We start from the raw sequence: 6,018 nt of genomic DNA, 5'->3' as shown, positions 1-6,018 counted from the left end.
AAGTTCCCACAATTAAAATTAAGGAATTCAATTAAAATTTAGAAATTTAATTGAAAATCCCTTAAATTGTCTGTGAAAGGAATGCAAACTAAAATACAATATGCAAACTCAACCTGTGCAGAATGTGTAATTTCACGCTGACGCCCCACAGAATAGCATAGAAATCCTCTCCATTTCTATTCCCCATTCACTCTGGAGTAGAGAGTTCCAAAGAGTTTCCTGGGCCACATCTGGGGCGTGGAGTGCTAAAGCCGGTGAGAAGTCAAGTCACCAGCTATTGCTTTTAAAAAAGCAATAGAGGCCGGGCACGGTTGCTCACGCCTGTAATCCCAGCACTTTGGGAGGCCGAGGCGGTCGTATCACTGGAGGTCAGGAGTTCGACACCAGCCTGACCAAAATGGAGAAACCCCGTCTCTACTAAAAATACAAAAATTAGCCGGGCGTGATGGCACACGCCTATAATCCCAGCTATTTGGGGGGCTGAGGCTTAGGTCAATATTTTCTAAAAATACTGTAATTTCAGATTCACTTTAGGTGCATTCTGAAAGTAATAAGTAAACATACTTTTTATTTTAAAAATTATAATCTCTTAAATCTTATTTGTTTTCTCTTCTTCAATGTACTGGCACCTGTAGATAACAAAGCCTTTAAAATAGTCTTCAGAAGACAATTGTATTTATTGATCTAAAGAATAACTCTGCAGTAATTCTAAGTGTATTTGGGAGGCAGATTATTCTTTTATAGAACCCTGATAGAAGTAAAACTAGATTATCAGATTTTAAATAGCCTTACGTCTGCCGGCAATAATTTTATGGCAATATTTTTGAATTAACAGGTACTAATAAGTATGTTTTTCTCTCATATCTCCCCCCCCCAACTTTTTTTTTCTTAAGACAGAATCTAACTCTGTCATCCAAGCTAGAGTGCAGTGGCACGATCTCGGCTCACTGCAACCTCCACCTCCTGGGTTCAAGCAATTCTCCTGCCTCAGCCTCTCGAGTAGCTGGGATTACAGGCGCGTGCCACCACGCCTGGCTAATTTTTGTATTTTTAGTGGAGATGGGGTTTTGCCATGTTGGCCAGGGTGGTCTCGAACTCCTGACCTCAGGTGATCATCTGCCCGCCTTGGCCTGCAGAGTGCTGGGATTACAGGCGTGAGCCACCGCACCCGGCCTTATATCCCTATTTTTGGATCCCTTCATCCATCTTGAAGTATGATCATGTTTAGATATGAAAATGAACATATTTAAAATGTTAGCAGGTTAAAATGAGAAGGATATAGTGATATGTCACAAAGATGGATACGAGATGACATATCAGCATTTTTTTTTTTTAATTTTTTTCAGTTGGAGTCTCGCTCTGTTGCCCAGGCTGGTGTGCTGTGGCATGGCCTCCACTCACTGCAACCTCTGCCTCCTGGGTTCAAGCAATTCTCCTGCCTCAGCCTCTCGAGTAGCTGAGATTACAGGCGCCTGCCACCACGCCCAGCTAATTTTTTGTATTTTTAGTAGAGACAGGGTTTTACCACGTTAGCCAGGCTGGTCTCGAACTCCTGACTTCGTGATCCGCCCGCCTTGGCCTCCCAAAGCACTGGGATTACAGGCGCGAGCCACTGCACCTGGCCCATATCAGCATATTTTACTTCGATGATTATTATTATTTTTTAGAGACAGGGTCTAACTGTGTTTTCCAGGCTGCATATGTACTCCTGGGCTCAAGACATCCTCTTGCCTCAGCCACTTAAGTAGCTAGGACTCCAGGCACACTCCACGGTGGCCTAGGTCAGCATTATTTTTTGAAGATGCAGTATCTGGGATATATTTTGGGATCTGTACAAGATAGATGTCTATATTACGCAATATTGCTAAATAGCTATGTTGCCACGAAACAACTTTTAGCATTGACTTTTATGATCTGAAGCAAAGAAATGAGTTGATTGCAGAGCTTTTCATGAAACTAAAAAGTAGAAGATAAGCTGATTATAGCTTAAAGTTATAAATCCATTATGTATATGGGGAGTTTGTTGCTTCTAAAATTTTCAAGGGATCAGCATGGACATTTTTGTTTTTTGTTTTTTTTAGACAGGGTCTCGCTCTGTTACCCAGGCTGGAGTGCAGTGGCACAATCTCGGCTCACTGCAACCTCCGCCTCCCAGGTTCAAGTGATTCTCCTGCCTCAGCCTTCTGAGTAGCTGGGATTACAGGCGTGTGCCACCACACTCAGCTAAGTTTTTGTATTTTTAGCAGAGATAGGGTTTCACCATGTTGACCAGGCTGGTCTCAAACTCCTGACCTCAAGTGATCCTCCTACCTCGGCCTCCCAAAGTGCTGGGATTACAGGTGTGAGCCACTGCACCTGGCCAACAATTTTATTGATGAATAAACATTTAACAGGAATATCATACACAATAGAAGCAATCCGTTAGGAGATAGGAAAAAGAATAATTTCTATACAACCCATTATAGACTGGTTTTTGAGATAAGCACTGATTAGCCTCAAAAACTTGATTGCACTATTGCTTATACATTGTTCATCCTGACCTTACACGGTAATTGGGGAGACCATCTATGTTAGCCAATTAGCTTTATTCAGAAGCGGGGGGGAAAACCCTAACATATGTTTACAACAGGTGGTAGTTTTACAAAATGGAGCCAGGTACCCACTGTAGATAGGCTCCTACTATCCCACAGAAACAGAGAGATACAGGTGCTATCTCTAGTGATGTTGACATTTGAGAGATGTCTCCCAAGTCCTTGAGAAAGATATCCCTAGGTCATTATGCTGACAAAAGGTTTATTTAGTTTCTAAAAATAAACATTTCAGGAGAAAGTACTCACAAGTTTTCTAAGGTAAATATTCTGACAAAAAGAGGAGGAAGAGAAATGCCTTGCCATATTTTCAAAGGAGGAATGCAGGCTCTCATTTTTATTTCGTATTTATCCCTATAATGCATGCATAGAATATTCACCAGTGACCTTAATATTGGCCAAAAGAAAATTTCAGCTAATTCAAAAAATTAGGCAGGGCGCTGTGGCTCACGCCTGTAATCCCGTACTTTGGGAGGCCAAGGCAGGTGGATCACCTGAGGTCAGGAGTTCAAGACCACCATGGTGAAACCCCATCTCTACAAAAAATACAAAAATTAGCCAGGCGTGGTGGCGTGCGCCTGTAATCCCAGCTACTAGGGAGGCTGAGGCAGGAGAATCCCTTGAACCCAGGAGGCAGAGGTTGCAGTGAGCTGAGAACATACCATTGCACCCCAGCCTGGGCGACAGAATGGGATTCTGTCTCAAAAAAAAAAAAAAAGAAAAAAGAAAATGACAGGAAATATTAAGTGTGGCAAGGATGTGAATAAACCAAGAACTCATGCGCTGCTGGTGGGTGCTGAAATGGATACAAACATTTTGGAAAACTGTTTGGTAGTGGCTACATAAGCCTACCAGATGTCAATTTATGCTTCAATAATTTCACTTCTATGAATTTATCCATCACAAATTCATATATATATCAACAAAAGACAAGTTACGTAGTTTATATAGGTAGGACTATTCATTGCTCATAAAAGCCACAAACTCAAAATTACCACATGCCCTTTAACAATAGTATGACTCGACCGGGCGCGGTGGCTCATGCCTGTAATCTCAGCACTTTGGGAGGCCAAGGTGGGCGGATCACTTGAGGTCAGGAGTTCGACACCAGCCTGGCCAACATGGTGAAAACCCATCTCTACCAAAAACACACAAAAAAATTAGCTGGGTGTTGTGGCGGGTGCCTGTAATCCCAGCTACTCAGGAGGCTGAGGCAGGAGAATCACTTGAACCCAGGAGGCGGAGGTTGCAGTGAGCCGAGATCACGCCATTGCCCTCCAGCATGGGTGACAAGAGCAAGACTCTATCTCAAAAACAAACAAACAAAAGTAAAAAACAAACAAAAAAATGGTATGACTCAATCATCTGATTATTCATACAATGGAATCATAGGAAGCAATGCTAATGAATACCATTAATAGAATGCAATAATTAAGGTATGGTCACACACAAAAATTCTAATGGAATAGATATAAAAGCTAAATATAAAAGAATTCATGTTGATTCCATTTATATAAAGTAGCAAACAGGCCAAAATAATTTAATCCCTTAAATACTGGAAGAGATGTAAACCAAAATCTCAAGAGTTCCACTCTTGCAAATAGAAACAACAGAATTATACTGTTGTGGGTAGTGACTTAGAGTGCAAAGAAGGAGCTTCTTGTGAACTCTTGTGAACAGAACAATGTTCTGTTTTTGTATCTATATATTACATAAAGAGCTATGTTTGTTTGAAAAATTCCAATGAGCTGTGATTTATAACCTGTGATGCCTCTTTAATTTGATAAAAATACATATGACCAAAAGGAGTTAAAATAATTTTGGTGGGGGTAGGGAATATTGGTGCTAAGGTTATGAATGAGCTTCCACTTGTGTCTGTACAGGAGAAAACTTATAGAGCCACAGGCACAGATTAAGAAACACGGGAAGTATTAGGGAATAATAACAATGTTGTAGATATTGACCCTCTGATTTGATTTTGTCATGAATACAGCAGAAAAGTATCCTATCTTGTTTTCTTTGTGATGTTTTTGCTGCTATATTTGGCAATTATAAACATGGGAAAAATCCTTTTTTTTTTTTTTATTTTGAGATAGTCTCGCTCTGTCACCCAGGCTGGAGTGCAGTGCCACGATCTCGGCGCACTACAACCTACACCTCCCGGGTTCAAGTAATTCCTGTGTCTCAGCCTCCCAGGTAGTTGGGATTACAGGCCTGCACCACCACGCCTGGTTAATTTTCATATTTTTAGTAGAGATGGGGTTTTGCCATGTGGGCCAGGCTGGTCTCCAGCTCCTGGCCTCAAGTGATCTGCCCACCTCGGCCTCCCAAAGTGCTGGGGTTACAGGTGTGAGATACTGCACCCGGCTGGAAAAAAATCATATTTATCAATGTATCAGGATCCAGCAGAGAAAAACGGACAGCCCAATATACATTGGATAATTCATTTTAAATTCTACACACCTGTAGTTCCTGGGGCTTATCATGATGGCTTGAAACACTGCAGACACAGGTGGTGCCAATGGTCATACCCTACCAACTCTGTGAGGACAGAAACAAATTGGAATCTGAAATCATTTAGGAAGTTATATCACCTAAAATCTGCCATTGACTTGGTGCTGCATACAGAGGTGTGTCTTGGGGACACCTTTAAACAGAATGAGCAAGAAGTGGCTATAATCAGGTGCTTCTGATTCAAATCTGTGGACCTCAATCTGCACCCTGCTAAATAAAAGAAGGCACAATGGTAAGGAAGACAGAAATTTTTCAGGATTCCAACAATATTCTGTGATAAATAGATCATTCCTCCTATCCCTGGAGGCCACTCTGCCAGTTCCTAGTGATTGACATTCGTCTTGAGAGCCAGAAGATCCTGCAGAAAACATGAGGTGTAGATTGCATTAATGACATAACTGAAAAACAGTATTCTACTGAAAAATGTTTAAAGTTTTGTTTTGCTGAGAGACTTTCTAGGGTTGAATGTATAACATTTAAATAGCACTTACAATATAGGAATCATGCCTATCATGTGGTATGTATGGTACCTTCTTTGATTTTTCTAACAGTATGATGGATTCACTGGCATAATTTTCCTTGTAGAGACAAAAAGAACTTAGATACAGAGAGGTTCAATGATTTGTCAAAATTCACAGGCATCTTAAGGGTTGAAAAGAGACTCGAATTTGACTAGGATGGTTGCAAAGACAATAACCTAAGGACTTGCTATGCTAACAAGTCAGGCAGCTGTGTTTTTAAATAATCTAGGCCTAGTTAGTTTTGTTTGTTTACCATGCCATTTATTTCTCATCACTGGTATTTTCTTTTATAATTTTGATCAAAGCAAGTTTTTGTTTCTGTGTAAAGATTTACTGTATAGGTCAATATCCAATGTCAATAACTTTTGATATACTAATGAACTGTTGGTGCACTG

General features: G+C 40.7%; 1 pseudogene; it reads right to left on the bottom strand.

Annotated features, from left to right (window-relative positions):
• Nucleotides 4,959-5,391, bottom strand: PANTROV1R-PS279 (vomeronasal 1 receptor panTroV1R-ps279 pseudogene; annotated as a pseudogene).

Source organism: Pan troglodytes, chromosome 20, assembly GCF_028858775.2.
Source record: "Pan troglodytes isolate AG18354 chromosome 20, NHGRI_mPanTro3-v2.0_pri, whole genome shotgun sequence".
NCBI classification, from domain to species: Eukaryota; Metazoa; Chordata; class Mammalia; order Primates; family Hominidae; genus Pan; species Pan troglodytes.
This window is presented reverse-complemented; position numbering and strand designations above follow the sequence as displayed.